This window comes from Ascaphus truei, chromosome 6, assembly GCF_040206685.1.
Source record: "Ascaphus truei isolate aAscTru1 chromosome 6, aAscTru1.hap1, whole genome shotgun sequence".
In the NCBI taxonomy this organism is placed as follows: domain Eukaryota; kingdom Metazoa; phylum Chordata; class Amphibia; order Anura; family Ascaphidae; genus Ascaphus; species Ascaphus truei.
The window spans coordinates 79,366,197-79,383,478 of NC_134488.1; the positions used below are offsets into that span (position 1 = coordinate 79,366,197).

At 46.2% G+C, this 17,282-nt stretch overlaps 1 protein-coding gene across 1 annotated transcript in view; it reads right to left on the minus strand.

Moving 5' to 3' along the window:
* MEGF6 (multiple EGF like domains 6) overlaps positions 1–17,282 on the minus strand; it is a 426,398-nt gene that overhangs the window by 337,790 nt on the left and 71,326 nt on the right. The gene's annotated exons all lie outside the window — the stretch shown is intronic.

Genomic DNA, 17,282 nt, shown 5'->3' on the forward strand with positions numbered 1-17,282 from the left:
TAGGTTATGTCTATACAAAATATATTAAGAACAGATCTTGTAGTATGATGGTCCTATAGATGGTTACTGACATTGAAGTGTTCCATGATATGCAAATGTTTGAGAACCACTGATATAAGCTTTTTTAATCATGCATTTTTACTCCTACTTTGTCTGTAAGCCTTCCAACATACTGTTTAGATTGTAAACTCTTTGGGGCAGGGTATCGATTTGCTTTATATTGTCATTTACCCGTTGCACTTACAGTGTATTCCCATTGTTTGTAATTTATTTAACTTGTATTGTAATTTTGCAAAGTGCTGCGTACATTGTTAGCGCTATATTCCTACAATAGACTCAATCGTTACTATAACTAATCTATTAAAGGTGTCGTTACAGTATAGATTAAAATTATATTGCTTGATATTTCTGCTCATCAAACTGGTTTTATACTGTTGTGGCTCAGTCATAAAAATTCCTAAGGTCCTTTCTGCAATTCAGTGCTATGCATCTGAGCTGATTGATGAGACTATCTTTACAGATAGTGGCCAAGCTTGTATAATAAGTATTGATGCTGTCATGATAATATCATGAGATACTATGTATTTTAATCCATCTGTGCTTTAAGGGTTAAAAAGGTACAATTTGGGTTTAAAAATACAATGGATTAGGTTTATGACAGGTCCAAGCTTGTCATGGGTGGGTGCTGCGCTTCAAAAAGAACTTAATTGGTGGGTTATCGTGTATGGCCCACTAAAAGTACCAGGTGAGTTGTATGGAGCTGAGGTAAGGTCAGTTGTTTTTGCCAGAGGTGGGAATAAAATATAGCTTTTTTGATAACTTTATAAACTGCATTCTTTTAGAGCCATTGTCAAAGGCATTCTCTGGAGGATTCTGCAATGTTTAGGGGGCATAGCTAAGACAATATTCAACCAAAGACTGTCTTTATTAAAAATGAGAATATCATGTGACATCACCTCCTCTGAATAATAAGAGGTACAAATCTGTAATCGTGAGTGGCATGTTGTGACACCACATACTGTATGGTTTAGAGGTACTAAGGGACAGATATCCATTTGTCGCTCAAATTTAGGATTAAGACGGTCGTGATTAGTCTCGTTATAGTGATAAGCGTCCGAATCTGTTAATGTAGGTCACATGTGTGTAAGTATTTCAGACATAAAACTGTCAATCTCACAGCTGATTTACGATGGGGTGGGCTTAAATATTTCCCCCCCCCCCATGGAAACTACATTAAGTCTAAGCCATGTATTCGGAATTTAGATTTCAACAGAGATGTGTTTGGATCAAACATGAGTCTCACTTCTGCGCCAGTGACCTCTCTGGGAAAAAACCTATGACATAGGGTAATGTATAGGGTTGAACGGAAAAAACTCTCAATGAAGGGAGTGGATCAGCGGCACTGCTGGCAAAAATAGGTGAGGCTGGACAGCGCTAAAAAAGGCCTTTATTAAATCATGAGCAAAGTACAGATTAAAAAGGGAGAGTCCCCCTCAGCGCTATAACGCGTTTCACCCCTGTGGGGCTTTGTCAAAGAGTACTATTACTCACTAAACATTGCCTTAAGTGAAGATTCAAACCGGATATGACATCACACCATTACGTGTATGGTCCAACCACCACAGGTAAGTGAGAATTGGACCGCGGTGTCGGTGGATGCACACCAGTCCGGATCGGATCACAAACTGCTACCCACATGCGCATTGGTTACCCAAGATGAAGAGTGAAGAAAAGAAAATAAATAAAAATTAATAGATAGCTCTAACACAAAACATATACAAAAGTGTATATATATATATATATATATATATATATATATATATATATATATATATATATATATATATATATATATATATATATATACATACACACATTATTGGGTGGGAGAAACAAACATGATAATGATGATGTTTGTTTGCATGTTTGTTTTTCCCACACAATAGTGTGTATATATATATATATATATATATATATATATATACACTATTGTGTGGGAGAAACCAACATGCAGACAAACATCATTATCATGTTTGTTTCTCCCACCCAATAGTGTGTGTGTATGTGTATATATATATATATATATTGTGACAAACAGCTTACTCCGGGGCTCCGCTGCTTGTCCGGGACGGTTAGAACACGGTCTTTTGGGGTAGGTTAAATGAGGAGGCGTCACGTACTGTTCCTTTAAACAGGCTGTGCCTGGTTTATTCAGTCCCAGGCACTGAGACTGCCACAGTGCATACAACAAAACTCATCAAAACAAAAGCTGCTCACCTGAGCGATAACTTAACTTAGATTTCCCTAACTCAGGGTGGAAGTGGCTTTTCCACTTTCCAACAACAAAACAAGGTACTTTTGCAGAGTTAGCCAAATGAATAGAACAATTGAACCTGTGTGGGGAAGGGGCTTCTCCCCACTGTGTTCAGCAGCCTTCCAGGCTCTGGAGAAGAGACAAGAGCAAACAGGAAATCAGTCTTACATACCTGATTTCTAATTAGCATGACAGGTGACAGAAATCCCTCAGTTCCAGCGCTTGCCCAAAACTGTGGGATGGAGTGCATGTATTATAAGGCTGCACTCCCAGGCCAGACAGGATAGAAACTGTTCAGTATCCTGGGAGCCCTATATATGGAATTTATTACCATCCCCTGGTTTCTGTCACATATCCTCCCCCCCAGCTCAGACCCTGAGGGATGAGCGACCATGGATATTAGGGAGTGCATCCTTGACAACCCGTCAGCATTGCCATGTTTGTGCCCTGACCTGTGTTCCACAGAAAATTTAAAGGGTTGTAGGCTTAGGAACCACCTGGTCACTCTAGCATTCTTTTCCCTGTTTTGACACATCCAGGTAAGGGGTGCATGATCTGTGACCAACCGGAATTTTCTCCCCAACAGGTAGTATTTGAGCGTCTCTACAGCCCACTTTATTGCGAGACACTCTTTCTCTACTATGGAGTAATTTTTCTCCTGGGGATTTAGTTTCCTACTTAAATAAAGGATGGGGTGTTCCTCACCTTGAGACTCATGGGAGAGTACCGCCCCCAGCCCTACCTCAGATGCGTCGGTTTGGACTACGAACTCTTTGGAGAAGTCAGGTGTGACCAACACTGGTTGGGCACAGAGAGCTTCTTTCAGGCTTCTAAAGGCCTGTTCGGTTTCGGGGGACCACTTTACCATAAGTGGTCCTCTTGCTTTTGTGAGGTCGGTTAGTGGGGTTGCCTTAGTCGCAAAATTGGGAATAAACCTTCTATAGTACCCAATTAACCCCAAAAAGGTCCTTACTTGTTTTTTTTGTAACTGGCCTTGGCCAACCTTGTATCGCCTCCACTTTGAGTGTTTGGGGTTTGAGTAAACCTCTGCCAATAGAATACCCCAGATACTTGGCCTCCTCCAGACCAATGGTGCATTTAGCGGGGTTAGCAGTTAGTCCAGCAGACCGAACTGCGTCGAGCACAGCTTGGACCTTTGGAAGGTGGGATTGCCAATCTTCACTATGGATTACCACATCATCCAGGTAGGCAGCAGCATACCGAGCATGTGGTTTTAAAATTTTATCCATCATTCTTTGGAATGTGGCGGGAGCTCCATGTAAGCCAAAAGGCAGCACCCTATACTGAAAGAGGCCGTCTGGGGTTGAGAAGGCTGTCTTTTCTTTTGCCCTTTCTGTGAGGGGAACCTGCCAGTACCCTTTTGTTAGGTCTAGGGTTGTGAGATATCGGGCTTTGCCCAGTCTCTCTACAAGTTCATCTACCCTGGGCATAGGGTAAGTATCAAATTTTGACACCGCGTTTAGTTTCCGGTAGTCATTACAAAACCTTGTTGTACCATCTGGCTTTGGGACTAAGACTATAGGGCTGTTCCACCCACTTTGGGATTCCTCAATTACGCCTAGTTTTAGCATTTTTTTAACCTCTAAACTTATAGCCTCTCTTTTGGCCTCTGGGATTCGGTACGGTTTAAGGTTAACTCGGACCCCCGGTTCAGAGACTAGGTCATGTTCAATTACGCTAGTTCTACCTGGCTGTGTAGAGAAGATTTCTTTGTTTCTGCTCACTAAATTCTGAACCTCTTGTTTCTGATGAACGGACAGGGTTTCAGCTATGCTAACCTCTGGGTCAGTTTCTTGACTCTCTGACGGACCTGGGGTTACTAGGGTTGACAAGACTTCTCTATCTTTCCAGGGCTTGAGTAGGTTTATATGGTAAATTTGCTCAGGTTTCCTCCTACCTGGCTGTCTTACCTTATAATTTACTTCTCCCACTCTTTCCAAGACCTCATATGGCCCATGCCATTTAGCAAGGAATTTACTTTCCACGGTGGGAACCAGAACTAGTACCCTATCACCTGGAAAAAAAATTCTGACCCTAGCACCCTTATTATACGTATTCCTCTGTGCTTCTTGAGCTTTCTCCATGTGTTCCCTCACTATGGGTAGGACTGCAGCAATGCGGTCCTGCATCTGGGCAACATGCTCTATTACACTTCTGTAAGGGGTAACCTCGTGTTCCCAAGTCTCTTTGGCTATATCCAGTAAGCCCCTTGGGTGTCGGCCATACAATAGTTCAAACGGGGAGAAGCCTGTGGATGATTGGGGAACTTCCCTAATGGCAAATAACAGGTACGGTAACAAACAATCCCAGTTTTTCCCATCTTTATCGACCGCCCGCCGTAACATGCTCTTTAAGGTTTTATTGAACCTTTCCACTAAACCATCTGTTTGTGGATGATAGACTGAGGTTCTGAGATGCTTGATTTTTAGGAGTTTACATAACTCTTTTGTTACTTGGGACATAAACGGTGTTCCCTGGTCAGATAGAATCTCTTTAGGAATTCCAACCCGGGAAAACAGAACTACTAACTCTTTTGCTATGTTTTTGGCAGAGGTGCTACGTAGGGGAACTGCCTCCGGATATCGGGTGGCATAATCTAATATTACCAATATATGCTGATGTCCCCTAGCAGACTTTATTAGGGGTCCTACTAGATCCATAGCAATCCGGTCAAATGGTACCTCTATTATGGGAAGGGGTACCAATGGGCTGCGGTACGCCTTGAACGGGGCGGTGATCTGACATGCTGGGCATGAGGAACAATAATTCGTAATTTCTGCCAGAACCCCAGGCCAATAGAAGCTTCGGAGAACCTTTTCTTTTGTCTTTTCCACCCCTAGGTGTCCCCCCAATGGATGACTATGTGCGAGGTGTAACACTACATTACGGAATGTCCGTGGTACCAACAATTGTTTAGTTGTAACTGATTTTCTTTTATCAACCCGATATACTAGGTCGTTCTCTACCTCGAAGTAGGGGTAAGCAAGCGACCTATCTGGTTGGCCAAGAGTACTATTCAGGTCCCGTATATTTCCCCTTGCTACCTCTAATGTGGGGTCCTCCCACTGGGCCTTCTTAAAACTCCCAGGACTGACCTCTAGGTCAGCGAGGGTCTTATCCGGTTCTGGGGTGGTAAGTGTCTGATCAACATCCTGATTTGGGGTATTCCCTACCAAAGTAGTGATGGGGAAGGGAATTTTACAGCACTCCTCCTTTTCCCCCTTCTTATTTGGGCCCTCGTCAACCTCCATTTCTGAAAACGGGAAAGGATTTATTTCTTCTAATACTTCGTTATGGTCCGCTATTGAACTCTGGGCGCTATTCTGAGCGGGGGACCACATTTTTAGAAAATGGGGAAAGTCGGTCCCTATTAACACATCATGTGCCAGTTTGGGTACAATACCCACCTTGAAATCTAAAGAACCAAACTCTGTTTCAAAAAAAACATCAACAGTGGAATATTCATGATTATCCCCATGTATACAACAAATTGCCATTCTTTGTGAACTGTTTCCCTGTTTCTTCTTAATGGGCAAGAGGTATTCGGACACTAGTGTGACCATGCTCCCAGAGTCCAGAAGTGCCCGAACCCTCCTACCATTAACCTTTACAAATGCCCACAGATGGTTATTCAAGGGGTCCTCTGGGCTAGGGCGCATACATTGGGACAACAGCGAATAAGGTTCCACGCTGTTGCATTGCATGGGCTCATCATTTAGTGGGCAGATTTTTGCTGTGTGGCCCCTCTCATGACAATTTACACATTTAGGTACATAGTCTGTGTCCCACTTAGAGCCTTTTCCCGGCTCCCCATGTTGGCTATTGCCCTTAGTGTGCGAACCACTGTTGCTGGTGCTGCGTGAAGGTGGTCGCCGCTCTTCAGCTCCCCTTAACCCCGGTACCCTTTTACCGTCTCTGGAAGAGTCCTGGAACCTCGGGTAGTGGGGTTGCTCCACGACTGGGGGTTGCGGGTGCTCTCCTGCTGCATTGTACCTTTCTACGAGGGCCACAAGCTCATCCGCATTGTGGGGGTCACTCCGACTGACCCAATGGCGTAAGGCAGAGGGAAGTTTCCTCAAGAACTGGTCCATGACCAACCGTTCCACGATGTGGCTTGCTGAGTTGATCTCGGGTTGTAGCCACTTCCGGGCGAGGTGGATGAGGTCATACATCTGGCTTCGGGTGGCTTTATCCATCGTGAAGGACCATGCGTGAAACCTTTGGGCGCGAACAGCCGTGGTTACGCCGAGGCGGGCGAGGATCTCGAACTTCAATTTTGCATAGACATTAGCTTCGGCTGGCTCTAGATCAAAGTAAGCCTTCTGGGGTTCGCCGCTTAGGAAGGGTGCGATTAGACCAGCCCACTCAGCTTCTGGCCATCCCTCTCTCTGTGCCGTGCGTTCAAACGTGAGAAGATAGGCTTCCACATCATCCGAGGGTCCCATCTTCTGAAGGTAGTGGCTTGCCCTGGTCATTTTCGGAACTGGGGCTGCCGCTGCCAGTGGAAGGTTACTGATAGTCCCCCTCAGGATCTCGAGTTCCTGCTGTAAGCCCTGAGCGAACCGCTGTTGCTCCTCTCTCAGCAAGCGGTTTGTCTCTTGCTGGTTTGCATTCGCCTGTTGCAGGATTGCATTAGTCTCTTGCTGGTTTATTAACAGCTGTCGCTGGGTTTCACTCGCCTGTTGCAGGGCTTCATTCGCGTCTTTCTGGACAGCGACATTGCGTACCAGCGCACTCACCACGTCTTCCATCTTGTTTGGAGAGAGAAAAAAAAAACTTTTTTTTTTTTTTTTTTTTTTAAAGTTCTTTAACCCCCAGACCTTTTAGTGTTCTGCCCGCATTCTCCACCATATGTGACAAACAGCTTACTCCGGGGCTCCGCTGCTTGTCCGGGACGGTTAGAACACGGTCTTTTGGGGTAGGTTAAATGAGGAGGCGTCACGTACTGTTCCTTTAAACAGGCTGTGCCTGGTTTATTCAGTCCCAGGCACTGAGACTGCCACAGTGCATACAACAAAACACATCAAAACAAAAGCTGCTCACCTGAGCGATAACTTAACTTAGATTTCCCTAACTCAGGGTGGAAGTGGCTTTTCCACTTTCCAACAACAAAACAAGGTACTTTTGCAGAGTTAGCCAAATGAATAGAACAATTGAACCTGTGTGGGGAAGGGGCTTCTCCCCACTGTGTTCAGCAGCCTTCCAGGCTCTGGAGAAGAGACAAGAGCAAACAGGAAATCAGTCTTACATACCTGATTTCTAATTAGCATGACAGGTGACAGAAATCCCTCAGTTCCAGCGCTTGCCCAAAACTGTGGGATGGAGTGCATGTATTATAAGGCTGCACTCCCAGGCCAGACAGGATAGAAACTGTTCAGTATCCTGGGAGCCCTATATATGGAATTTATTACCATCCCCTGGTTTCTGTCACAATATATATATATATATATATATATATAGTCATGGTATGGAGATTTGCAATCACGGCTTGGTTGAGAAGGCAGATGCTTGTCCCATATGTTGCATACACAGGCGACACGTTTTATCCGAGCACGGCTAGCACCGCAAGCCGGGGGATGCCCCGGCGTGCTAGCCGCACTCCCTCAGCGTGCCGCGCATCACCGATGCGCGGTCACGCATCATCGGGTGCCTGCGCCCCCTGCACGCGCGTCCAGGGCTCCCCGAGGGAGCCCTGGTGTCCCGCGATGTGGGGGACGGCGGCAGGGGGTTCCGGGGGACCCGGCGGACCCGCAGTGGGAGGGAGAAAGCCCCGATCGGAGGGCGCTCCTCCGCTGCTTCGGCGCGCGCCCGGCACCCTCCGGCGCGCGCCAGGTTACTGCTGCGGCCGAGAACGGGCAAATGCTCGAATAAACTCGGCCGCAGCAGTATAGTAGTATGGTGACCAGGGGATCCTGATAACCAAGAAAGACAGCACACCGCACAGATGATATCCAAAAAGTGTGTATTGTGAAACACAGGGCCGCCAACGTTTCGATCCTCGTAACGGGACCTTCCTCATATATAATATATATACACTTTTGTATATGTTTTGTGTTAGAGCTATCTATTAATTTTTATTTATTTTCTTTTCTTCACTCTGTGTATGTGTATATATATATATATATATATATATATATATATACACATGAAGGTCAGTCAGCACACTGCAGTAGAAAAGGTTATAATAGCAGATGCTAGTCCCATAGAAAATAAGTATGATACGAACCAATCCAAAGACCAGTAAAGAGACAGCACACCGCACGGGGTTAATCCAAAAATCTATATTCACAACATGAAATACACGTAAGCCAACGTTTCGGTCCCACAGAGAGACCTTCCTCAGGGCCGTGCAACCCACAAGTGTAAGTGACCACACATATATACCCTCACCCATAGTGCAATGCAAACAAAGGGAACCAATCACCAACATGCAATCAGACAGAATATGCAATATAGCTGTGCTCCGTGCCCCCTCCCCTATTACCCGATTATCCAAATGACTCATCATGACATGAGAGTAGGCACTTAAACTATTAGGAGAAAGACACCCTTTAGACACTGGTCCCAGGGTCTACTGCCCTTGCGGGGGAAGGTCGCGCACCGCGCATCTGCAGTGGGCCAAAACATATTGACTGCCGGAGCGCCAGCAAGGAGAGTACGCCGCGCATCACAGCTGTGAGCAGACGCCTCATTGACTCTCCCTGGCCACCAGGGACGCCGGCAGCGCAAAACGCACATGCGCAGTCTGAAAAACCGCCTCGGTGCACAGTTACCCACACACTGACAGTAATAATGGGCTAAACAGAATAGTAATAAACAGAGCGTTAAGGTGAACCACAGGGGGACAGGTAGAGGTATAGAGCACAAGGAGCGCATAGCATCACCATAGTATATAAGGACAAAGGAAGTGCAAAAGTGCAGAGGGAGTGATGCAACAGAGTATGAGTGACAAACATAAAAAAGGCATAATGCAAAATCAAGTGAAAGCAGGGAGACTGCTACAAAAAGCAGCTAAGTGAAAGTTCCTCATTTAGGCCACCAGGTGTCATAGTTCTTAGTTCATAAATAAGCCTTGCTTCCTGTTTAAGCAAAGTCCTGCCCCTGTCACCCCCACGGGGGGGGACTGGGACCTGCAGAATAGGCATACAACGAAGTGTGGCCAGTGTATGCCTTTTTTCCTTGAAATGTCTAGCCACAGGTAGACACTTCAGGTCTACATCAGAGGCATCACTCAGTAGGGCTTTTCTGATGTTTGAACGGTGCATGGCCATGCGTTCTTTCAGCATCCTTACAGTCTTCCCGATGTACAGCAATCCACAAGGACACTTAATAAGGTACACCACGAATTTAGACTCACAGTTCAGTGGTTGTTTGATTTTAATCGGTGCGCCACTATGCGGGTGATTGTAGCTAGGGCCCAGCTGCATATAGTTGCAGTTGGTACAGCCATGACAGCGGTACGAACCAGGTTTTTTGGCTAACCAAGTGGTGGGTGTGGCATATTTGTCTATTGGGTCAGATCCAGTGACCATGTCACCAATGTTTGGTCCCCGACGAAAGCAGAATAGAGGTGGCTCTCTAGCAAATGCACCAATCCTCTCGTCATTCTCCAGGATGCGCCAATTGCCCCGAATGCAGCGCTTAATGCTGTTGGTAGCAGTACTGAATGTACTGACTATATTGAGCCTGTTGCTCACCGGTCTGCCTGTCGAAGGTGTCAATAGTTCACCCCTATCAACCTGTCCAACCTTTTGCAAGGCAAAATTGATGTCCTTGGCCGAATAGCCCCTCTCCCGGAAGCGTGCGGCCATTTGGGCCAAGGCCCGTTGGGATTCTTCTGGATCAGTGGTGATTCTTTTCACTCGGAGAAGCTGGGAGTATGGGAGACCCCTCTTGAGTGGTACAGGATGGTGGCTGGCTGCACACAGAAGGGAGTTCTTGTCTGTACTCTTCCGGTATATTCTAGTAGCCAGCGTGCCTCCAATTTTGTACACTATGGTGTCTAAAAAAGCGATTTCCTGGTAGCTGTGGTTGAGGGTAAAACGGATTGTGGAGGGGATTTTGTTTAAATCAGAAACAAATGTCAGCAGCTCCTCTTCACTGCCCGTCCACAGAATGAAGATGTCGTCAATATAGCGAAGGTATTTGACGATATGCCGTCCATGCGTGGTGTCAGTTAATATGTGCAACCGTTCATACAAATCCATAAACAGATTAGCGTACGACGGTGCCATATTTGAGCCCATGGCAGTGCCCGTAAGTTGCAAGTAGTAGTGTTTCTCAAATTTAAAGAAGTTCTTATGGAGGATGACCTCAATGAGCAACATGAGAAAGTCAACTGGTGGACCCTGTTCGACTCCCTGTTCTTCCAATTTTGTGCGTACTGCTTCTAGGCCCCCTGCATGGGGAATGTTGGTGTACAGGCTGGACACATCTAGCGTAGCAAGAATACATTCTGCTGTCTGTTTATGGATTTGTATGAACGGTTGCACATATTAACTGACACCACGCATGGACGGCATATCGTCAAATACCTTTGCTATATTGACGACATCTTCATTCTGTGGACGGGCAGTGAAGAGGAGCTGCTGACATTTGTTTCTGATTTAAACAAAATCCCCTCCACAATCCGTTTTACCCTCAACCACAGCTACCAGGAAATCGCTTTTTTAGACACCATAGTGTACAAAATTGGAGGCACGCTGGCTACTAGAATATACCGGAAGAGTACAGACAAGAACTCCCTTCTGTGTGCAGCCAGCCACCATCCTGTACCACTCAAGAGGGGTCTCCCATACTCCCAGCTTCTCCGAGTGAAAAGAATCACCACTGATCCAGAAGAATCCCAACGGGCCTTGGCCCAAATGGCCGCACGCTTCCGGGAGAGGGGCTATTCGGCCAAGGACATCAATTTTGCCTTGCAAAAGGTTGGACAGGTTGATAGGGGTGAACTATTGACACCTTCGACAGGCAGACCGGTGAGCAACAGGCTCAATATAGTCAGTACATTCAGTACTGCTACCAACAGCATTAAGCGCTGCATTCGGGGCAATTGGCGCATCCTGGAGAATGACGAGAGGATTGGTGCATTTGCTAGAGAGCCACCTCTATTCTGCTTTCGTCGGGGACCAAACATTGGTGACATGGTCACTGGATCTGACCCAATAGACAAATATGCCACACCCACCACTTGGTTAGCCAAAAAACCTGGTTCGTACCGCTGTCATGGCTGTACCAACTGCAACTATATGCAGCTGGGCCCTAGCTACAATCACCCGCATAGTGGCGCACCGATTAAAATCAAACAACCACTGAACTGTGAGTCTAAATTCGTGGTGTACCTTATTAAGTGTCCTTGTGGATTGCTGTACATCGGGAAGACTGTAAGGATGCTGAAAGAACGCATGGCCATGCACCGTTCAAACATCAGAAAAGCCCTACTGAGTGATGCCTCTGATGTAGACCTGAAGTGTCTACCTGTGGCTAGACATTTCAAGGAAAAAAGGCATACACTGGCCACACTTCGTTGTATGCCTATTCTGCAGGTCCCAGTCCCCCCCCGTGGGGGTGACAGGGGCAGGACTTTGCTTAAACAGGAAGCAAGGCTTATTTATGAACTAAGAACTATGACACCTGGTGGCCTAAATGAGGAACTTTCACTTAGCTGCTTTTTGTAGCAGTCTCCCTGCTTTCACTTGATTTTGCATTATGCCTTTTTTATGTTTGTCACTCATACTCTGTTGCATCACTCCCTCTGCACTTTTGCACTTCCTTTGTCCTTATATACTATGGTGATGCTATGCGCTCCTTGTGCTCTATACCTCTACCTGTCCCCCTGTGGTTCACCTTAACGCTCTGTTTATTACTATTCTGTTTAGCCCATTATTACTGTCAGTGTGTGGGTAACTGTGCACCGAGGCGGTTTTTCAGACTGCGCATGTGCGTTTTGCGCTGCCGGCGTCCCTGGTGGCCAGGGAGAGTCAATGAGGCGTCTGCTCACAGCTGTGATGCGCGGCGTACTCTCCTTGCTGGCGCTCCGGCAGTCAATATGTTTTGGCCCACTGCAGATGCGCGGTGCGCGACCTTCCCCCGCAAGGGCAGTAGACCCTGGGACCAGTGTCTAAAGGGTGTCTTTCTCCTAATAGTTTAAGTGCCTACTCTCATGTCATGATGAGTCATTTGGATAATCGGGTAATAGGGGAGGGGGCACGGAGCACAGCTATATTGCATATTCTGTCTGATTGCATGTTGGTGATTGGTTCCCTTTGTTTGCATTGCACTATGGGTGAGGGTATATATGTGTGGTCACTTGCACTTGTGGGTTGCACGGCCCTGAGGAAGGTCTCTCTGTGGGACCGAAACGTTGGCTTACGTGTATTTCATGTTGTGAATATAGATTTTTGGATTAACCCCGTGCGGTGTGCTGTCTCTTTACTGGTCTTTGGATTGGTTCGTATCATATATATATATACATATATATACATATATATATATATATATATATACATATATATACACACACTTTTGTATATGTTTTGTGTTAGAGTTATCTATTAATTTTTATTTATTTTCTTCACTCTTCATCTTGGGTAACCAATGCGCATGCATGCGATCCGGATTGGTGTGCATCCTCCGACACCGCGGTCCACTTCTCACTTACCTGTGAGGGTTGGACCATACAGGGAATGGTGTGACGTCATATCCGGTTCGGATCTTCACTTAAGGCAATGTTAAGTGAGTAATAGTACTCTTTGACAAAGCCCCACAGGGGTGAAACGCATTAGAGCGCTGAGGGGGGACTCTCCCTTTTTAATCTGTACTTTGCTCATGATTTAATAAACACATTTTTTTTAGCGCAGTCCAGCCTCACCTATTTTTGCCAGCAGTGCCCGCTGATCCACTCCCTTCATTGAGAGGTTTTTCCGTTCATCACCAGCAACTTGGAGCACGCCGATCCGGACGGAGAAGTACCATTGGAGTAAGTGACTCCTTTATTATATATATATATATATTTTCGAGCCACTCCAGGTGAGCAGCCATACATGCGGGATATACATTTTTGAGGGGTCCGCAGTTGGTTACAAGACCACTTCGGTCAGCCCTCCGTATACAGCTAGGCTACTCCCACACTAGGGGTTAAGTCAGGAGACTGTGCTTGAATTATCTCCTAAACTCCTGCATGTCCGAAATCGTTTTGCAATTAGTATATGGACTATATATTCCTGGACTGTACACTCTGCAGCACATGTGAAGTTGAGGGGGCTCATCCCGCCCAACATTTTTTCCCTAATGTATAGGGTTTTCTGTTTTCTCCTGTCATTTTGAGAGGCTGTTCTGCATTTGTTGTAATTGTGTATTCTTGTAGTCCCTTTTATGTTTTTATATATATTGAAACATTTAATAAGTGTTGCTTTGGGCTCTGAATGAACTTTTGCACGCTCTGGAGAGAGTATTTACATATTCAGACACATTTTGCCACAACAGATTTTTGTGTGTTAAGTACATGGTTTTTCTATCATAAACAAGGACCCGAGACCCTGGATGATTTATTAATTACATATTGTTGCATATTTTGGTTGGTGGAAGTGTGTAGATATGATTGCAATTGAGAAAAAGTTAGCAAAAAAAATACCGACGGGGGGGGGAGGGAGAGCCAGAACAAGTGTCCTGGACCCGGTGGCTACGGTGAGGTTCTGGCAGGCCGGTTCTGAAAGTTAGTCCAACCTCTAGCCGTGTCAGCTGCTGGTCTTTTCATTGCTGCCAGCTCTCCCCCAGCTGCGGGACTCCCTTACTAACACCAACACAGTCCCATGCAGAGCTTGATGTCAGCACGTGTCGGGCCTGTCTGACATTGGCACATGCCGGAAGCAAACTGGGCTTAGCTTCCAGTGCGCACTGATATGAGAGAGAGGCCTGGCACACACCGGCATCAGAAGCTCGGTGTGGGACAGTGTGAGGTCCAACATGTAGGGCCGACCGGGTCCATCCTGAGGCATCCCCAAGGTAGGTAAGTTTGTATTTATTTGGGGGGATGTTTTTATTTTTAAATATTTGTATGTATTTGGGGGGTGGGGGTCTTATGTATTTGGGGGTTTATGTATTTGGGGGGTGGGGGTTTGTTTGTATTTGAGGGGAGGTTGTACGTACAGATACAGCTGCTGGTTTTAGACCACTTGCCTTGAAAAATCTGTGGCCTTCTCGCAATAACTCGTCAGATGGTCCAGGGCAGGCTGAAATGGCCTATCGAATTAACACAGTGGGGGTCTCTGCATTTGAATGGGATGCACAGCCCGGTAGGATTCACACAGCATGAATCCCATTCAAATGCACGGATCCCCGCTGTGTTCATCCGATGGGCCATTAGTCTGGCTGCGGAAATCTCGCATCATGCTGCAGAAATCTCGGAGCGTTACTGCGAGATAGCCACAGATTTTCCATGGCAAATGGTCTAAAACCAGCAGCTGTATTTGGGGGTGAAGGTGGTTTTGTATGTATTGTGATGGGTAGTTTTGTATGTATTTGGTGGGGGGAGAATGAGTGTGAGGAGGGGGATTGAGAGAGTGGGGTAATTGATGGAGAGAGGGAGTGAGGGGGTAAGAGTGAAATGGGGGTGAAAGAAGGGGCTTGAGAGGTGTGAAATAAGGTGGCTCGCAAGACCGCGGACACAGAGGAGGGTGCCTGGTCGTATCTCTAGTCCTGGGCCCCGGGAAATCTGTCTGCAGGGGTCACATTTCTCTATGTTGATACAGAGACCCCTGGATCTTTAACACCACTTTTTTGGTGGGTTTGCTCATTATAAGAAGAATTTGTACGAACTACACCCTTGCCATATATTCTGCATTTGCATCCAAATAAAATTTCTACTAAGTTTAAGATACTATTTTAACCCTTTAAATGTCTGGGGGCCCATGCACCATAGTGCCATGATCCCAGTGGTGGGATTCAGCCGGTTTGCACCAATTCCTGCGAACCTGATCCTAGATTTTCCAAAGTTCGCCGAACCAGTTTAATTCGGAGACAGGTGCGGAGAGATGCCATGCGGCAGGCCCCAGGTATTAAATAATTAGCCTGTAGTAGAATCACTTGAGGCAGAGCTGGACTGCAGGGGAGGAGCACCATCTAACAGTCTGACCCGGACATTCCAGTGTCTGCTGCTAGAGCGCGCTCCTCATGCTGCTCTGCTCCTGCTCTGCCGCAAGTGATTCTTCTAGCAGCTAATTCTTTAAGCCGGGGCCCCACCGCCGCGGCATACCATCTCCCCGTGCCTGTGTCCACCCATGTAGACATCGAGGAGGGGAGGGAAGGGGGAGATCTGTTGGGGACTGGCGGATAGCTGAAGATGTTAGGGGGGACAGGGGAAGATCTGAGTATGCTGAGGGGGACTGGGGGAGATATGATGATGAGGGGGACTAGGGGAGATGTGAGGAAGCTGAGGGGGACTGGGGGAGATGTGAGGATGCTTTGGGGGAATGGGGGAGATCTGTTGAGGAGGAAGGGGACTGGGGGAGATATAATGATGATGATGAGGAAGAGGGGACTAGGGGAGATTTATGATGATGATGGATGGTGGATGATGAGGACTGGGGGAGATATCCTCATCATCATATATAACCCAGGCCCCCTCCTCCTCATCATCATCAGGTGGATGAGGGGGGAGGTACTAAGGGAAAGATGATGATGATGATGATGATGATGATGATGATGATGATGATGATGATGATGATGATGATGATGATGATGATGATGATGATGATGATGATGATGATGATGATGATGATGATGATGATGATGATGATCTGGGGGAGATATGATGATGATGATGATGAGGGGGAGGAGGACTGGAGAAGTATGAGGTGGACTGGGGGAGATATGATGATGATAATGAGGGGTCTGGGGGAGATGATGATAATGAGGAGGTCTGGGGGAGAGATGATGATAATGAGAGTGACTGGGAGAAGAGATGATGAGGGGGACTGGGGGACAGATGATGATAATGAGGGTGACTGGGAGAAGAGATGATGATGAGGGGGACTGGGGGACAGATGATGATGATGAGGGGGAGAGCTGGTAATGGTGATTTTTCACTATGAAAGGGCGGTAAGGTGAGAGAGAAACGGTTGCTAAAATTTCTGAATCCCACCACTGCATGACCCCTCCAGCAAATTGCGGTGTACTTGCTTCTCAGAGCGATCACATGGTCAAAGCATCACCGATTAAGGAACTGGAAGACGAGGAGTACTCCACTTCCGTTTCCCTGCATGCCAGATCACGTTCTGCGCTCATGTGGATCTCGCTTAGACATTGAGCTACAAACATTCTAGGATTTAGCCACTACATGGTGAGACCCCTGGAGTGCCAGACACCATGATGTAGTGGCTACTAGAGACTTGCAATTTTTTGATTTTTGCAGATTTGGATCTGCCTCGGATCGGAAGGTTCCTTTAGTCCACGATTTCTGAAGATCAGTCTCAAAAAGGTAAATCCGAAGTTTTGGATTTTTATTTTAGAGAGCGATCCTAAATCCGGATTTTGGTGAGGGGGATAGATTTGATCAAAATAATCTGGGAAAATCCGGGGAAATTGATTTGGACTGGTTTGGTCATCTCAAGGGACAACATCATTGGACACTTACTTAAATTATTTTACAAATAAGACACTTTATTAATGCTCTTCAAGACAAAATCTCTCTTTTTTATTATTATTTTTTTTAAACAAGGCTGTTCATGTCCCTGCTTGTAGACCCAAATGCTGCGAGACTGTTGGCTTTGACCTTGGAGAGATTGACGGGAGACTTTATAGAAGTAAATGAAAGAGTATATATTTGGGATTGCTCTGTTAGAAGCATTAGACTATCCTCATCATATCATGAAATGCAATTTACGATTCGTCATGGGGCCTACATTACCCCTTTATGAAGAACATTTTTAGCAGATTGCCCGATGTGTAG